At 40.4% G+C, this 19,984-nt stretch overlaps 1 protein-coding gene across 12 annotated transcripts in view; it reads right to left on the bottom strand.

Annotated features, from left to right (window-relative positions):
* The window catches only part of TJP1 (tight junction protein 1), a 239,816-nt gene that overhangs the window by 203,461 nt on the left and 16,371 nt on the right, over positions 1-19,984 (bottom strand). The window contains exon 1 of one of the 12 annotated variants that reach the window (XM_032391269.1): positions 15,605-19,868. The exons of the other annotated variants lie outside the window; for them this stretch is intronic. The gene's annotated coding sequence lies outside the window, so the exon portion shown is untranslated. Of the gene's footprint in view, positions 1-15,604; positions 19,869-19,984 lie in introns of those variants that run through there. 12 annotated transcript variants of the gene reach the window in all.

Below are 19,984 nucleotides of genomic sequence, written 5' to 3'. Positions count from 1 at the left end.
TATATTTATACTGTGTGTAATCAACCTTTTGTTTTTATTAATTTCTAGTTTTAGTCAGAAAATGTTGATTGATTTCTGTTTTTTGAAATATCTGAAGTTGTTTATAGTTAGGTTAATATGTGACAGCTTTGTATGGTGACAAACGATGGCTAGATTTATCATGGTGGTCACTTCATAATGCATATAAATGCTGAATAGCTATGCTGTATACCTAAAACTAATATAATATTGTATGTCAACTACATTTCAATAAAAAAACTTACAATGTTATCAGTTGTATCTCAATAAAGCTGAAAAAAAAAATTTTTTAATGGTAACAGTTGTTATGCAACATGAATAAGTTCTAGAGATCTGCTGTACAACATGGTTAAGTGGGTAGATATATGAGGTGTTCTTACCACAATAAAAAAATGTCAAGTTTGTCAGTTCTGAAAAAAAATTATTCGAAGTTTTTTTTACCATCAACTAATACAAAGCAGACTGGTATAAATGATCCATGTGCACATGACATCAAGGTATAGTCTCTATTATTGGGGTACACAGATCAATATAGAACTACAGATCCCCTTATTATTTTCTTAAGTCATCTATATCACTACTAATTTTTTGCACTTGATCTGTATAAATCAGAGAGCAGTATGGTAAAAACCTCTATTGGTTAGTGCCTGTCTATTTCACCTTTTATCTCCTATAGTTTCTGCTTTAGGAAGGTTGCTTGTGTTATTTACAGCACAGATCTGAAAAACTATCATTTCTTCATTGTAAATTATACTGATACCTCTACATGATGTTCTTAGTCTTCTCTTTATTTAGCTATTAACTGCTGAACATTTCATATAAATGGAATTTACATTACATTACAATCAGAATACTCCAGATTTATCTAGTGCTAGAATTACCTCTGATTCCAAAGACAGGCTCTCTTCACCATGGCTACTCATGAGAAAGTAATGCATGAAATAAAAAGGAAGATTTTCTAAGGAGAATAAAAAGAATGCAACTTTCCCTTTTTCCCAAAGAAGGGAAAAGAGGGAAATTAAGGGAAAATGAAGAAAGGAATTGGGGAAATCAGATAAAAGAACTATATGCAAGTAGGGAAATTAATGCAAAGGTCAGCAAATGTTTTGACCTCGAATATGACATTTAGTTTGTAAATTAACAGATTAACCCATAGGCTGCCCATAAACGTTACATTTGTAAAGGCCTATGCTTTTTATGTTTCTAAGAAAACCTTCAGTTAGCAGTTGAGAGTCTTCTAAAATTAGTTAAAGTAAAAGAAATAATTGGTGTGAAAATGCAAGGGTTAGCTGTGTGGGAAAATGTCTAATTGAGGGTTGTAAGTTTCTTGTAACTCGAGAAGAATAAATATTTTGAGGAGTAACACTGAAGGTGGCATTTTTAAAAGAAATTAAATGGTTATTAAAAGCCACTGGAAAAGTAGTGGAAAGGAAATGGTAATAGAACAAGCAAAGGATAATAGAATAATAAACAGGTTAACAGTAGAATAATGATAATTAAGAGTAATAAAAAGATATTAAGGAAGATATTTAGAAGATATTAAAATTTTAATTAAACTTAAGGCAGTGGAAGGAAATACTGAAATACTGAAAAACTTGACTATATAGAGATTCTAAGTATCTACTTATAAACTTCTAACCTTATATATTTTAAAAGAAAAACATAAATGGCAAAATAACCACACACAAAAAACCCCAAAACCAACTGTTCAACCTGAAAAGTGCCAAGAAATGCAAACAAGGATTCTGAGGAGCTATTTTTCACTCATCAGATTACTACAAATTAAGGAGGCTGACTATTTAAGTGTGACGAAGACACAGGGAAATGAATGAATGCTTTCCTCTTCCATTGGGTGATGCATACATGCCCTTCGCCTTTCAGGAAGGCGGGTGGCACTCTGTTCAAAATGTAAATGGACCATACCCTTTCCACCACCAAATCTACTCCAAGGAGACAATCTACTTCTAGAAGAAGATAAATGTTCAAAGATCTATCCATCAGAGTGCCCACTGAAGCAGTGTCCACAAAAATGAAAACCATGAAAAACTCAAATACCCATTAACAAGGGGCAGGGTAAATAAACCGTGGCACATCCACAGAATGGGCTATTGCTGCCACCGTTAAAAGCTTGAAGACGCCAAAGAAAGTCACATGACAAAGAAACTTAGTGCCACTGTAAATTCATGATCCTTGCTCCCAAATGGGCCCTATACTTCTCTAGCCACAGACTTAGAGGCCCTTCTGCTGATGCAACCAAAGCTCTTATTGGCAGTAAAAAGAATGAAGGAAGGACTGACACATGCTGCAGCATGGATGAGCCTTGCAAACACCATGCAAAGTGAAAGAAAGCAGTTGCAAAGGACCACATGGTATTATCATTCCATTTATATGAAATGTTCAGAATAGGCAAATCTATAGAAACAGAAAGCAGATTACAGGTTGCATAGGGCTGGGGGCAGGGGTTGGAATGGGAGATCAAGGGGAGGGTGGGAGGCTGATGGTAAAGGGAGTGGGGTCTTGGGGGGTAATGAAAATATTCTAAAATTAGTTGTGATGATGGATGCACAATCTGTAAATATATTACGAGCCACTGAATTCTACATTTTAAATGGGTGAATTGTATAGGGCATATAAATTATACCCCAATAAAGACATTAAAAAGCAAAAAGCTCTCCCAATAGCTGCATGTCCCTTTGCCACCTCAGCAGTCTCATCCTTTTTTTTTTTTTTTTAAAGATTTTATTTATTTATTTGACAGAGAGAGACACAGTGAGAGAGGGAACACAAGCAGGGGGAGTGGGAGAGGGAGAAGTAAGCTTCCCACTGAGCAGGGAGCCCGATGCAGGGCTCGATCCCAGGACCCTGGGATCATGACCTGAGCCACCCAGGCGCCCCTCAGCATCTCATCCTTAAGCCTAAGTACACCTTATTTGTTTTTTCTATTATGTGAGTTTCACCATCTGTATGCAACAAACCATCTCTACGCTCATCTGTCACTCCACCGTTCTAGAAAGCCATCTGACAATACATACCAAATCAACAGCTAAAATAACAACTCCTGTCCATTGATTCAGATATTCTCTTTTTGAAATCTATTATAAGGAAATATAAATTTAGAAGTTTATATTCAAAGCGATTATTTTCTAATTTGGGGAAAAATGCAAGCAATCTAAACATTTAACAACTGAAAAATCAACCGACTATAAAGTGCCCGATAAGGAATAGCGAAAAGCCATTAAAATGTCTTCAAAGGATATAGAATATAAAGAAAAAGTGTTCATGATCTAAACGTGAAAAAAAGCAGAACACAAAGTATGTATCTAGTGTGATCCCTGTTCTGTACGTTATACATGGTGACAACACGGATATGAGGGACATCCACTGCTTTCTCTAAATACCATCCCCCTGAGAACCTTGAGAACCACCATGTTAGAGTAACGTGACCACACTGCCTAGCCACAGGGACAGAGACCGATCTGGGCATGCGGTGGGCAATCCCAGTCCCTTCCCTAGAAATGTGCAACTGAAACCATGAGATTCAAACTGGCTGCTCTTCTGAGCTGAAGAGATCTAAGCCCAGGCCCAGTTTGCAAGTCTGCTGTGGAAGCCGTCATCTGAAGCAGGCTGCTAGGATCTAGGCCCACCAGGGCGGCTCTGACTTGCAGCTGCACCTAAATCCCATCATTCTTAACTGGCTGGAATGCAGAAGCAGGCGTTCTCCCCGCACACGCCGGCTGTGCCGAGCAGAGCCAATCGCGGGGGAGCACTGCAGGCAGTATCCGCCTGTCCCAGCAGCCTCCCGCAGCACCTTCTTGTTTAACCTGCTCCAAGCACAGTAAATAATCTAAGAGCTGATCCTGCCACACACATGGGCCAGTCTAGAATTTCTAATCGCTGTCTAAAGCATGGTCGGTAGATCTAGCCACGGATCCTAGTCACATTACTCTGCCTCTCCTGCAGACTGAGAGAATCAAGCACGCCCTTAACCAGGGGCCGGCCCCTCAGTATTTCGGGGCTTCACTCCAATATCCTCGCAGCTGCCCTCTGTCCTAGCACACAGACGACCCCACTGCAGAAACAGCAAGCAACACCACAAAACGTGAAGGGGACTCTAGCAAGCTGAATCTTCTCAGGATCCTCCGAGCTGAGCACCTTTCTCCAATAGCACCCAAATCTTGTGAGGATAGAGGGGCACCTAACAACTCTGACAAATCTGCCCTAGGCACAGTGAGGAAAGAGGGCAGATGTTCAGGTCCATTCGACTAGGCTCTCCTCCTCTCTTGTCCCATTACTAGAGCAAGTTACTTAACACCTCCATGCCCACATTTTCTCACCTGTAATGTGGAGGCATCACAACACCCACCTCACTCAAGGCATTCATCAAGTATCACTTCTAGTCCCTCTTCTGTGCTACTTCCTTTCCTATTAAAAAAAATTTAGGGGCACCTGGGTGGCTTAGTCAGTCAAGCATCTGCTTCAGCTCAGGTCATGATCCCAGCCACATGGGGCTCCCTGCTCAGTGGGGAACCTGCTTCTCCTTCCCCCCCTGCTCCTCCCCCCTGCTAATGCTCTCTCTTGCTCTCTCTCTCTCAAATAAATAAAATCTTTAAAAAAAATTTTCAAAACAAAAAAAATGTCAATTTGCTGTTGTGAACATAATAATTACAACCTGTAAACCATGGCATTCACCAAAATCCATGAAATCATTCCTATATACACAAACATACGTACACCTTTCTTCTTGTTTTTACCATGAGCAGGTCAGCAATTTCTGACACATTCTCCTTTAACTCTTCTGACAAGCTGATCTTCCTTTTTTACAGCTTTATTGAGGTTTATTTCACATACCATTAAATTCACTTATTTAAAAGATAAAGTTCAGTGGTTTCTATTATTGACAGGCAGATCTGGACCAGCATGGAGAGGAAGATAAAAAATAAATTGGCATCCTCTGTTCTCAGCCACATTTTCTTCTTTCTTTGAGAGGAAGATAAAAAATAAATTGGCATCCTCTATTCTCAGCCACATTTTCTTCTTTCTTTCCTTCTTTTTCTTTCTTTCCTCTTTCAAGATTTTATTTATTTATTTGTCTGAGAGCGAGCGAGCACAAGCAGGGAGAGCAGCAGGCAGAGGGAGAATCAGGCTCCCCGCTAAGCAAGGAGCCCGATACGATGGGGGACTTGATCCCAGGACTCTGGGATAGTGACCTGAACTGAAGGCAGACGCTTAACCAACTGAGCCACCCAGGTGTCCCCTTAGCCACATTTTCATCTTCCCCTCTTCTATTGTGTTTTCCTGGGCATCCTATTTAACCCACGGCCACCTGCGGTCCCTCAGCAGCACTTCATGGTGGCCGGTTAAGTCTGGGAGGGAGCCACAAGCTAGGGCAGCAGGTTTAGTTCACTATGACCCCAACTCTCCCCCCAGGGGAACAAGCTCTAGGTTCAGATTATGAGATCTTATTGAAAACCAAAGAAATAAAGATAAAAAGGAGGAGGAAAAAAAAACATTTTTGTGTACTTTTAAAGTATAGATAGCAAGTTGACTGTTTATAAGCAAAAGCTGAGAACTTTTTTTGAAAAGAGCTTTCTTACATAATCTCTTCCCTGATTCCCACAAATAATCAAAAGCCCAGAAATAACCATATGGATCCATCAAATAGTAAATAATTATTTGGGACAAGAAAAAAATTCATAGGTGTGATGGACAATAAAACACCCAAAGAAATAAAAATCCTGGAAAAAGCAGGGTAAACACAATGCATAGAAAAACAATATAGAAATATATCCAAATAATATCATAAATCAGAATGTAAATAAATGAAATGTCTCAATTTCATCGGATAAAAATTTAGATTGTGTAAAAAGGAAAACCCCACAGAATCCACAGAGACACACATACAGAGAGATTAAGTATAAAAACAAGAAAAATGTATCTATGGGAAGAATTTAGATTCTGGGAATGATGGACTAGGTAATTCAGACTAAGTCTCCCTCTGAACATAACTGGAAAAATATAAAGGACATTTTCTTGATGGTATCACAGAACCAACAAAGAACTGCCAAGCCAAATCCTGGGAAGATGGAGGTCCAAGAAGTGAGCCAAGCATCCAAAGGCCACCTTCCCTTTGGGGTGTCCTCTGATTCTGGAGAGTGTGACTGAACAGCACTGTGACTCCATCCAGGAATTAAGGGAAAGAAACTTGAGTTCTGAAATTTAAGAAACTTGAATTCTTGAGTTCAGAAACTTGAGTTTTCGAGTTCCAGAAACTTTGAGTCCAAGGCCCACCAAATTCAGGGAGACTGGTGAATCCTCCTTAATTTGGATTGGAATTCTGAAGGAGTGCTCCCCACAAATAAAGATGAACCAGAATTAGCAGGTCTCTGTAGGCACTAAACCTTAATTCTGAATCATCTCAGTCCTGGAAACTGGACTGAAGTGATCCCAGATCACTACGGTTGACAAGCACCCAGCAGAAACAAATACAAAACTACTTTGGAGGAAGACAACATTCTCCTCCACCTCACTTTACTTTTATTTTTTTTTTATTTCTCTGGTACTCAAAAATAACCAGACCTACAAAAAACAAGACTCTATAAAAAAAAAAAAGAAACCATAAGCAACAGAATACCTATGATCACTCTAGATTTTAGAGAGTGAGACATAAAGTGTAAAATAATTTTGCTTACTATGTCAACAAGATAAAAGAAAAGACTGTTTTGGCAGAGCATTGGAAACTATAAAGAAGAACCAATAACTATACGAAAAGAGGCTCAACCTCATTAGTAATCAAAGAAATGCATACTAAAACCACAATGCTTACTACTATGTGCCAACTTGATGGCTAAAATTTTTTAAAACTGACATCAAGTGTTGCTAAAAATAGACTAACAGGAACTCTCAGGTACCACTGGTAAGACTATAAATTGTGTAAACCACTTTAGGAAACTGTTTAGTACTATCTAATAAAACTGCACATATGCATAGCCTAAGACGCAGCAATTCTATAGTGAGGTTATACATCCAACAGAAACTCATGCACATGTACACCAGAGGACACATACAAGAAAACTTCTAAAAGTAAAAATCACTAGAAGGAAAAATGGATAATACTATTATTACAGCAGCAGATTCCTTTTTTTTTTTTTTATTTTTTAAGATTTATTTGGAGAGAGAGAAATAAGAGTGCGAGCAGGAGAGGGAGAGAGATAATCTCAAGCAGACTCCTCGCTGAGGATGGAGCCTGACGCAGGGCTCAATCCCAGAACCCTGAGATCATGACCTGAAACCAAGGGTTGGCCACTCAATCGACTGAGGCACCCGAATAGCAGATTTTAACATACTCATTTCACTAAATTAATTGATCAAATACACAAAAGCTGAATAACAACAAGCCTAAAAGAAATACAAGATCTTATTAGAGAACCCATTATTTTCAACCCTACAGATAACATTAAAAAAAAAAAAAACCTGACTCCATTAGGCAATAATGCAAATTTCAACCATTATCAAAGAATCATTGTCATATAGACTACCTTATCTTACCATAGTAAAATCAGAAATCAAGCAGGAAGAGGTAACCAATCTGTGCCTGTCTTTTTGGAAATTTATGAACAGAGTTCTAAATAACTGTTAGGTCAGAGGGAAAAACCATAAAGAATATTAGAAAATACTGAAAGCTTTAGTGACAATGAAAGCACTAAATATTGAAATACATGAGATTCAGCTAAGTCACTACTTAGAGAAAAATGTCAGGTCTTAAGAGTATATTTGAAAAGAAGAAAAAGACTGGCGGCGCTTGCCTGGCTCAGTTGGAAGAGCATGAGACTCTTGATCTTGGGGTTGTGAGTTCGAGCCCCATGTTGGGTATAAAGATTACTTTAAAAAATGGGGGTGCCTGGGTGGCACAGCAGGTTGAGCCTCTGACTCTTGCTTTTGGCTCAGGTCATGATCCCAGGATTGTGGGATTGAGCCCCACGTCAGGCTCCGTGCTCAGTGTGGAGTCTGCTTGAGATTTTCTCTCCCTCTCCCCCTCCCGCTCATGCTCGCCCTCTCTCTCTCTCTCTCTCAAATAAAAAATCTTAAGAAAAAAACTTTAAAAAAAAAAAAGAAGAGAGACTGAAAACCAATGATCTAAATCTGCAACTCAAAAAATTAGAGGAAGAACAAGTAGAGGTAAGGATATGAGCAGAACAATGAAACTAACACAATAAAAGAAGCAATAATCTGTTAGTATAATTTTGTAATTCACCACATTGACATGCACATGCCAATTAAGAGTAAAGGAGAAAAAACTGCATTATCTCAACAGGTGTAGAAAAGGCACTTTAAAAAATTTAACACTCATGCATGATATAAATTCTCAGCAAACTAAGACCAGAAGAGGATTTTTCTAACCTGATAAAGGTGATTTACAATAATATACAACAAACATCATACTGAAAGAGGAAACATCAGAAGATATGGATGCTCACTATCACCACCTCCATTCCAGACTACTAGAATGCCCAACACAGAAGTAAGACAAATAGGACGGGCGTAAGGATTGGAAAACAAGACAAATTGGTTTTTGTATAAGCAGAGACTAGGAAAGTATACAGAATAATCAAGGAAATCTTAAGTTACTAGAATTAAAATGACAGGTTGCTGGTTATCACATGAAAACACATGAAAAAGTCAATTACATATCTATATATCAGCATAGTTAGAAAATGAGAATAAAATATAAGCCATTTACAATGGTCCAAAACTATACTGTATAACCAATCTAATAAATTATACCAAATAAAACTTTATTGAAAGTAACTTTAGCATAGAGAGATGTGCTCTATCCAACTATAAGAGTCCAGATTATAAAGATATCAATTCTCCCCCATTCTAATTTTATACTTCAATGTAATTCCAGTCAAACTCCTGATAGGGTGTTTTGTCTGGAATCTGACAGATTTATTACAAAATATATAAGGGAGATCAAAGGGACGAGCATAGGCGAAGGCAAATTAAATAACCAGGGTAGGGATGGAAGATACTTGCCCTACCAGTTTTTAAAATTTGTTATTAAGTTCTAGAATTAAGACAGTTTGGTTACAACACAGGAATAGGTAAACAGAGCAATGGAAAAGAAAAGAGAAACACATCCACACCTGTAAGAAAACTTTACTTTTGACAAAGTATTATAGATTAATATGGAAAGATTGAAACATTCAATATATCGTACTGAGACAACTGATTATCCACCTTGAAAATAATAAAGCAACCTCTACCTCCCACCACACCCAAAAAATAAATTTCAAGATTAAAGAACCAAATGTGAAAAGGAAACCTTAAAACATTTCTAAAAATCTAAGAGAGAACATCTTTATGACTTAGAGAAAGGATTTTTTTTTTTTTTGATTTTATTTATTTATTTGAGAGAGAGAGAATGAGAGAGAGCACATGAGAGGGGGGAGGGTCAGAGGGAGAAGCAGACTCCCTGCCGAGCAGGGAGCCCGATGCGGGACTCGATCCAGGGACTCCAGGATCATGACCTGAGCCGAAGGCAGTCGTTTAACCAACTGAGCCACCCAGGCGCCCGAGAAAGGATTTTTTAAACAAGACATTAAAAGAGTAAAAAGCATAAGGAAAAGACCACTAAACATGACTACGTTCAAATTAAGAACATGAAACAGAAAGAGAAACATAAATCACAGACAAGGATAAGATATTTGCAATGCATCTTACCATCAAAGGACTAATAACTACAATATACAAAGAACTCCTACAAATCTATACTCAATCCTCTTTCCAAATAAATTAGGTATGTGTGAAAAGTATGAAAAGTCTCCAATTTTGTTTCCATTTTGAAAAATAAATATTTAGTTTCTCTGAGAATATCCTTTTTCTCTTTTTTGTTATTTGCAACACAGAATTCTAATGCTATTTGAATAGTATTAGAACCATTGAAAAATATTTTAAAACTAATGTATTTTAACAGTTTAATGATAATAAAATAACTAGAAATTTTGTAAAAGTATTAAAATATACATTTGAAATATTAATTAAAATGTTAAAATTAAAAAGAAACAAATATAGAGAAACAGGAAAATCATGAATAATCCTTCATGCATGCAAACATCCTTGTTAGTATTTTGGAATTTTTTCTATACTTTGTTTTCATTATTATATACAGAGATGTACATGTACACTATGACATGATATATACACACACATATATATGTACATATGCATGACAAGTTAGATCTAAAGGGAGGGCGGGTCATTCCAGTGATCCATCAATTTGGACATGCAAACTAACATTTAAAAAGGTTAGGTCTGGGAATGCGGACTGAGGAGATCATTTTTTTTTTTTTTTTTTTTTAAAGATTTTATTTATTTATTTGAGAGAGAGAGAATGAGAGACAGAGAACACGAGAGGGAGGAGGGTCAGAGGGAGAAGCAGACTCCCCGCCGAGCAGGGAGCCCAATGCGGGACTCGATCCTGGGACTCCAGGATCATGACCTGAGCCGAAGGCAGTCGCTCAACCAACTGAGCCACCCAGGCGCCCTGAGGAGATCATTCTTGGAGCAACAAATGAATCACTTTTGGAGGCAGAGACTGGGAGGAAAATAAGAGTGAAAACTAAATGTTGGAATAAAGACTATATTGAGATGTTGGGTTAAAGAACTCTCTAAAAAAGAAAAGGCACAGAGAGGTAGGAGGAGATTGGGGATATTGCAGAAGGTTTTCAAGGAGAGAATACTGCTCAACTGCTGAAGCCTGCAAAGGAGAGCACTTAAGGAGAATAAGTGCTAAGAAAAGACAATCAACAGGGCTGTGGTGAAAATATCAGACTACTGGAATGCAAAGAAAGTGGGAGATAAAGGCATGTGTGTGTGGACCATATAGCCAACAAATGTAGCAGGAAAAGAGAAGGTGACAAATCAGGGGAAATGTTTTTCAAGATGGCAGAAATTGGTTTAGCTCTAGGGAATGAAGCCCCATACACTGCAAGGCTGAAAATGCTGGAAGAGAGAAGAAAATGAGGACATAAAAACCTGAAGGCAGTGGGAGACAATGAAGTTGGGAAAGGGGAAACATGATTCATGGTCTTACACAGGAGAAAAGAATTCGGTGTTTCAAGATGATGACGACAGCAGGAACCTCCAGGAGGTAAACCTGGTGGTTTAGTACCGAGATCTGGCATGGGACAAAATTCTATTTAAATCAAGAAACATCTCCATTAAGCTGTATTTGAGAGCTTACTAGAAATAAAAAAAACCAAATCCCTCATTACGTCTTTCCTTCAAGTCATTCATGGCATGAGAACCAAGACAAGCATTTGAATGAAATGTCATAAAAACTGACACTAAGGGGAATTTTTAAAACAACTTAACCGCTGACCCAAATGACTGATAACTTCTTGTTTCCTCAAAAGGAGGAAAATCTTGATTATTTTAACATTATTCTTTGATATATAAGTGTCTATCCACACTACCAGTGAAAGCTGCATGTAATGAATGTTTCTAGTTGCTAGTGTTGCTAGTTTAATACACAGAATTAAAAGCAAAACAATTCAAGGTGAAATAACCCAGGTCATGTTTTCCTAAAAATCTGTGACTAAACAAGGAATGTGATGATTCTTGGTACTGGTATTAAGTTATACTGAGGTTGCTCCTCTGTCTCAGAGAAGTAGGGCTGGGCTATCACTGTGATTTTCTCAACTGCTTCAACATCCAAGCTCCACACTCTCCTCACCTATCAAAAGTCAGCCCCACCTTGAGTGACGCCAAGATAAAACCCGCATTAGACTTCTTTGTGCCACAAACCCAACAAACTGGAGAAACAAGAACGCTTACTGACCTCTTTAGTTATTCCTTAAAAGGAGATCTAAAATTTAGGAGTAATAAAATTTTTTTTAAAAGGTTACGTTCTAAGTTATGTATAACTAAAGCCTATGACGGAAATACTTGGAACCTCTGAAGTGGTTTTCAACTTCAAGTACATTTACTGGAGGCAAAGCTAATTAGCTTTGTTATAAGCAGTGTGTGAAGAGTTAATGGTGATTTGAGGAAGCAAAGCTGGCTAAGATTTTCATTTGACTGTGGATTTACAAAATGTTCAACAATTCCACTTTCTGAAATACCTTTTATCTTCCTGTAGGTTAAAATAAATTAGTAAGTTAAGTGTGGAAGTCTTTGAGGTAATATCAAAGCAATGCCATTAGAGGGAACCTGGGAATTATTACTCTCAGAAGTGTCTGGAAAATGATTGTCAGAAATGAAGGCACAGAGAAATTACTATACCCACATTCTTCCACATTCCATGGATATTTCTTCTATTTGCTTACACAAACCATTTGCTCTTTGGCACACCCCCAGCAACACTTGCAGATCTCCTAGGTGTTCTTAATATTAAGCATTTAACTCTCCAATTAGTTCAAACTGCCTCCACAAAGCATTTCTTTTCTCATCCTTCAAAGGTTCCTTATTCTCAAGTTTCTCCTCAGATTTCATTTAATTTTAAATTCTTTATCTTTACCTTCTAAACTCTGTACTCCCTTCTTCTGTTCCAATTATCAGTAACAACTTGACTCTCTTAAGTCCCTATCTCTTTCAGCAATGATTGTCAGGTATTTTCTTAAAATTCTTGTGTCTCCCGTGAGGTGCTTTGGCTTCACGAGGGCCTCCCAGAACAACACACCAGTGACCAGGAAAGGACAGTGGGGGATCATGAACACTCGAATGCCTGCTTCTTCACCCATGGCCGTGGTCATTCCAAATGACTTCAAAATTCCTGGCTTTACCAGTCCTGGAATGACCCTGACACCCTCTCTGTTCTATCAGTCCACGCCCAAAGCCAGCACTGTTCCCCTGACAATTCAAACGTGCACATCCAGCATTCAGGCCAAAGCTCTTGTTTTCTGCATCAAGGCCCCAGCCTCCCCAGTCCCTTCTGATCTCACTTCCTTGCATCATCAGTCCGGTCTGCATGCGCCATCACTTCAATCACCCTCTCACCTTTCATCTCGAGCCTCTCCTGCCTTGTCCCACCCCCTTCATTTCCAGCCAGGCCAGCTCTCACTGCTGTCCCAAGACTGAGTCATGGTCTCTGACCTCTGCTGGCCCCTCAACCGTGCCTGGCAGTCTCTACTTATGTTCCCAGTCATTTCCTCTCCTTTGCCCTCAGTAGCAATTCTATGTGGTCACCTCTCCATAGAATCTTCACTTCTTCCTCAAGTGGCAATCTCAGTGCCCACTTAGAAAATGAAACTGCCTCCCAACCTCAAACTTCTCTCTCTAGGCAACTACACAGGTCCTCCTCTGGGGGGTGCGGGGAGCTCCCCATTAGGGTGCTTTGAATTCCATCCCACCCTCCCCACCCTCAGCAGCAGAGCCCTCCCCATCCACCTCCTCCTCCCTCTGGCATCTTCAAAGGCTCCCCTAGGCATATAAAGATGCTCAATATGTTCCCATTTTTTAAGGATGGCATATATTAAAAATTACAAATGTCTGTAGAGTACAGTCACCTCTCCACTACGTACTGAATATAGTGGTCTGCTCAGTTTTCATTATATTACTTCATGTTGTCAGTACCTGCCTTCCCTGGTCCTACTTATTGTAGACACTGATGCTCATTCCTGTTGCTTCAACTCCAGCAAGTTCCTAAGCCACCCAGACCAAGCCTCCAGCCTGCCTATGTCTGGGTCTAGAGGGCCACCCGCTGGCTCTCCAAGTTGAGGCTTTCTTTCTCACATCTGCAACTCTGATCCCCCAGCTCCTGGCTTAGTTGCAGTTTGTACCCTGGATATCTGTACTCCAGGGACGTCAGTGAACACGCAAGGAACACCGGCTGCTTTGGTGGAGTCCAGCTGGGTAGCAGGTGAGTCACTTCAAGCCCCACTCCCTTGTTTATAGTTTCCTCTCATTTTCTACTAATCTCCAACCAACGTCTCATCAAATCTATGAACAAACATGCATGCTGTCACAGGTGGTTCATTTCATTTACTACTTATTTTAAGTAGTTTTAAGTGTTAAAACCAAATTCTGAAATTTATACAACTCTTTCAATGGTTAGCAAACAATGTTACAGACTCTATAATATTCCATAATTATAGATTATATATAACATGAATGCTACAGGATTTATGCTCAGAGAAGATCGCCATTTTAAGAGTAAACTATTTCTGAAACTGTTCAGTCAAAAACCAAGAAAAAAGGTTAATATCAGGTAGTAATATGCTGGAAAATCAAATCTTCAACAAAGATTTGGGGATCCTGAGGCTTCCAAATGTGTTGGTTTCTACCAGATAAGTTTTTGACTTTCTCATTTTATACTATCCAAAGGAACTGATTCTATGTTTAAAAAATGATCCAAAATGAATCTGAGAAAACATACAAAAAGTAGCAGTACATTTATATATTGTATATTCTGAAATGAAAACTAAGAAACAATGGCATGCTAAAACCAACTGGTACTAAAGTATTTTCTCATGAATATACAACACAGCAGTACTTAATAACTTTGAAAAGCAGGGGCGCCTGGGTGGCTCAGTTGCCGAGCGTCTGCCTTTGGCTCAGGTCATGATCCCAGGGTCCTGGGATTGAGCCCCACATCAGGCTCCCTGCTCAGCGGGAAGCCTGCTCCTTCCTCTCCAGCTCCCACTCCCCCTGCTTGTGTTCCCTCTCTCGCTCTCTGTCAAATAAATAAATAAAATCTAAAAAAAAAAGAAAAGAAAGAAAGAAAATGACATGCAAGACATACTTAACACAATCATCATCTAGAGAATAAGTCAAGAAGGGCAAAGCCTGACTCTGGAATCCTTTCCTAAATGACACTCTTGATAACTCAGTAGCTCCAATTAGGCTGTTCTTTTGCCCTGGTCCAAAATACACCTAGGTATGAGAAAGTACAATGGAAAACATTTCTCTTTACCAGAAAAAAAAATTTAACTATCAGATGGTAAATCTAATGTTATACTAAAACGAAGTTTAGATGAATTAAAATATGGCCCTGCTTGAAAGGATGTTTTTCCAATCTTATTGTACCTCGCTAACATTTTCAAGGGAGAAAAAAATAAACATTTATAAGCCACTTAAAATTAAATAGTCCATTTTAAACATTCTGCTGTGAGCATGGAACATACAGTGGAAGCCAAAGGTGAAACGGGTTTTTTTAAAATGTAAGTAGTAGCAACAGTAATATATTGAATCATATAATTTCCAAAATGTGGAAAATGAATTTTCATGCCGAAATAGTAGGAAAATGTCACTGATTATGAGTTATCTACATAAAATGCAGTAACCCAAAGTATATAGTTGGATCAGAAGGAAAAAAATAAAATATGTTAAAGGCTGGTTTACGGTTTTCATTCTCTAATTATAATAAATCTTTCAAAATTTAGTTCATAACAGAGAATGGAGAAACAAAGTTAATGAATGCTTACAAAGGTGGCTCAGGTTATAACAAACACAGAAATGAATACCAAAACATAATTTTAAAAAAGATCACGAGCTAAAACCCTGTTCAGGGTACAGAAATATAGCTAGCTTTAAAGAATTTCAACTAGGTTACTTAAAAAACCAAAAACCAAAAACCAAAACCACCAACCTAAAAGCTTGACTTCTTTCTGGTAACACAGAAGTCCTTACAGAAGGGTAGAAGCACTTTTGTTTTTCATCCCAAAGAATAAAGCAGAGCCTCGACTGTCGGATATCCTCCAATCATCAAAGCTCTTGACTTAAAAATCACCTTCCAACAAGCAGAGTGGCTCAAAAGTCCACTCTGCCTAAGGCGGCACCTCTCCAAATATCCACCGCTTCCAGCAATTCAAACATCCAAAATAACTTCAAATTGTAACAGGTTTTCCTCTTTCATTTCCGCATGGAAGTCCGTGTACCACAAATTTAAGCAGAGTTACCGTGGGTGACCAGGAGGGAGCACGAAGTGAAGTTTTTAGCCAAGAAGGACCCCAGCTGGATGACCTCGTTCCGGCTGCCACAGCGCACTTGCTAGAAAGTCCTGCCCCCATGTGGCCGGCTGCACTGCTGTGTAGTAAGGCCCCCTGCCGTGGGGCAGGAGTGGGGAGATTCCAGTCTAAAATAATCCTGTGAAGTGCCCACCTCCGGCTGTTCAAAGATTCAGAATGAAGTCTAGTAAGCAGAAACTATACCCTTTTCCAGACTCAGTGCCTTGGACAATGTGAACATACAATTAACTCTAACAACACGTGCTGTATCTGCCTGAGCCTTACTGAGGTTCTCACATGTGGCTTCTCCCAACAGGGACATTCACGTTCTGAGACAATGCTGAGGCCCAATTTAAATGACATCTTTCCTGGTCACAATTGTATTTTGCTGGTAATGCTTCACTACATAGGATCTTTTAGTTAGTATTAAAGTTGTATATAAAGGTCACATATGACTTTCTTTGGTCCTGGGGCAAATGGGGCATCTCAGCACTTTGGGCTCTTGGTATTCCTTCTGTGTCTGGGACCCTTCCTTCCCAGCCCCGGCTGCCTGGGATCCATCCTGGAATGCTCCCGTCCTCTCTGGTTCCTGCCCCATGCACTTTCCAAGGCAGGGCTGTCAAGCTCTGCCCACCGAGGGCTGCTTCCCAAGCCTGTACTGTCTCTCAATCTCAGGGGCAGGCTCTCAGTGCCTCTGAAGGGGAAAGCTAGCTCCAATAATCTGGAAACAGCACTGCTGTTCAAGCTCATCATACTGACTCTCAGAGCGGGACTTCCGAACACGACACGGAAGGTGAGGGACATCCAGAACAAACAGGCCACAAGGAGATCTGGAGAAGACTGGGTCTTGTGACAGCACCCAAAGCAGGCTCTAAGGAAGGAACCTTCCTGCAAGCTATGAAGTCATCACTGAAGAGAAATCAATATTTCATGCCCCCATTTGCCGCAGGAATGAAAACAGTAAAGCACCGAGGAAATGGAAGAATTCCTTTCCTCCTGGTTTATTTTCTCAGGCCCCCTGAGAGGGTGTGAAGAGCAGGTGCACTCACTGTGTGTGGCCCTCACTCCACCTCTCCACCAGGGGTAGTCAGTCCGCACTGAACATTAGCTACTATGACATGCACGGCTTCCCCAAAATAGAACACGTTACAGAGATGGCAAACAACACGTTCTGAGACTTCCACTTCCATTCTAACGCTCGGAAGTCACGTAATGACCAGATGAGGTAACATGCTTTCATCCAGGAACACAATGATGTCTGTTTCTAGGAGAAACGTGACCAGTTTTCTCCATGCTGGAAATTATGGGTGTGCGCCGATAAACACACAAACACTGCATTATCTGTTATGTTCCTCAGAGGTTATTTATCCTGCTCCATAACAAATGTGGAAATCATATGATTCTGTCCGTTGAGAGAAAAATAATGAAATACTATATGATCATCTCTGAGAACCTGAAGCAGATCCATTTTAGATAAAGAAGAATCGTTTCCATACATTTACTCAGTCAGCACACGTGAAAATACTCTTTTTATTTCTATATTTCCAACCTTCTCCGGCCTGCTGGCCCGCCCCGCTGACCTTGGCTAACGTCACTAACCACCTCCAAAAGTCCCCTCTCCACCTTGTGCCTGCTCCCACCATAAGCACAGAACCTGGATGGTGAGTTCCACCACTGTGTGCCCTGTTCACAGATTTGAGGGGCTGGGGGCCGAAACGGTCAGAAATGTGAGGTAACTGTCAGAGTCCATGACATCAGCTCTGTAGATTTCGGAGTGCTGATGGCTCTCTTTGTTCTGTGTCCGTATGAAAAAATTACGTTATTCCTCCTCTCAAGATAAAAAACAAAGGAAAAGATAAGCTCCAGTTCTCGCTCCTCAAATGACCTCTGACCACGGGCAAGTCCAAGTTGCTTTGCCCTCCTCCGGCTAGTTGAGGCTACATGTAGCTGTGGCTCACTCACTGCCCTTCTGGAAACTGCCCTCCTCAGCTTCTATTCATGAACTTCTTTGGCTTACTCCTCTACTTTTTGGCTGCCCTTAAACTAGTGTTCTCTGGTTCTCTGGTATTAGCCCTCTTAGTTCACAAAGCCATCCTAGGGGCAGAATATTTCCTTTTTTTTTTTCCCCAGATGAAATGCTGTGTGTCCCTCCCACCTTCCAGTAGAACAGATCAAAGCAGAGGTATTTCTGCTGGAGAGGAGGATGGGGGCTCAAGACACACCCAGCTCAGCCCCGGGCATCTCTCCAGAGCTCTGGGGTTCAGAACAAACTGTATTGTCCTTCCACACCCCTGGTCGTTCTCAGCTCCGTCTCCACTCCCGACTCTGCTCCTTCAACCTGATGACCTCCTCCCCACTTTTCCCCCAAAGTCAGATGCGTTCTTCCCAGATCCAGGTCAAGGGTCACCTTCTTTGTGATTCTTTGCCGTACCAGGCCGAGATGAGCACTCCATATTCCCTGGAGGCACCCTGACTGCCTCTGCTATTGTTTGTAGTTTATGTTTCTGCTCGCTCTACTAGATCGGACCACTGGAACGGCAGACAAGATGATGATGGTGGTGGTGGAGGTGATGGTGTGTGAAAGATATGAAGGAGAGGGGTCCCAGATGAACCTCAAATGAGGCCTGGATACGTTCTGGCTGTGGGGCTGGCACCTTGATCTGCATGAAGAGAAGCAAGGCTGTGGCTGGAGACGGGAAGAGGACAGTGGCTGGCTGCTCTCCAGCCCAACCAACAAGGACGGAATCTAAGCCCTAGAAAGAGAGGCGAAATCAAAGAACTGCTTTCAAATCAGACTATGAAATATGCATTAAGGTAGAATACTGAAGACCTCATATTCTCTTTTTTGAAATAAATTTCTCTATTGTTTTCTATCTGTATTTTCTATTCAGTTTTGATGAATAAAATCCTGCCTAAAATCAGAGCCAACAAACCTCTCAAGAAGCAGTTGCTAGTGAAAAGAAACTAAAGAAGGGAGATGTTGGCATAGGTGTAAGATAGAGACCAAATTCTGACCTGCAGAACCAATCCAAACGCCTGTCAGATAAAGGTGGAGGCTGACGATCCTCACAGGAATATACAGCTTATAGCCATTATGCTTATAATCTTTTAAAAAAAACAAGGAGTCCTTGCAAGGCTGTCTGTAAGAGTCCCTTAGAAATATCTGGATATGCAGTTTAATGAAGACAGTAACCATTAAGGGCACTCCATCTACTACTAGTTGGTTGTCAATTAGCAAATTGGATTCAGATTGGGCTCTGTAAGTCCTGAACGTATATAAATAGCCAGATTCCTTTGTTCTGCACAAGAGCCTCAAAACTCTGATTCCTCTCACTTTGGAAAATTAATGAGGGTGATAATTCTGGTAGATTCCTGTACCCTAGAGCAATGCGTATCCTCAGGGAGGGTTGGGAGTGAGCCACAGTACACTCCTGTGTCCAGTTCACGGACACCCAAGCCGGCGAGGAGGCCAGACGCTCGGTGAACTGGGACTAGTAAGGGCAGGTCCTCTGTTCCTGCCAAGAATGCATGACCTGAATCTAGTCATGAGAACCACTGAATGGCTCCAGGTTGAGGATTCTTTAAAACTGTCAAAGAGAAAACATGACTCCTAAAACCAATGCATGTTCCTGGCTGGGATCCTGCACCAGAAAGGAAAGAGAGACACCACTGGGACAGTAGTGAAGTTGGGATGGGAACTGTAGATCGGACTGTATCGTCGTGTCAGTGTTGATTTCCTGATTTGGTTACATGGTGGTTAAGTGGAGAATGACCTTGCTTGGGGGAACTAAACGCTTCAAAATTTAGGGCTTGTGGGACACCATATCTATAGTTTGCTCTCAAAAAGTTCAACAAAAGACTAATGATAATGGGTGTGTACACCTCTACCTCTATCACCACCACCACCACCAGTCTCACCACCTCTAGCTCCATCACCACCATCACCACCATCACCACCACCATCACCACCTCCACCTTCATCACCACGTCTACCTCCATCACCAATACCACCACCTCCATCT

Source organism: Phoca vitulina, unplaced genomic scaffold, assembly GCF_004348235.1.
Source record: "Phoca vitulina isolate PV1807 unplaced genomic scaffold, GSC_HSeal_1.0 scaffold61, whole genome shotgun sequence".
Classification (NCBI taxonomy): Eukaryota; Metazoa; Chordata; class Mammalia; order Carnivora; family Phocidae; genus Phoca; species Phoca vitulina.
This window is presented reverse-complemented; position numbering and strand designations above follow the sequence as displayed.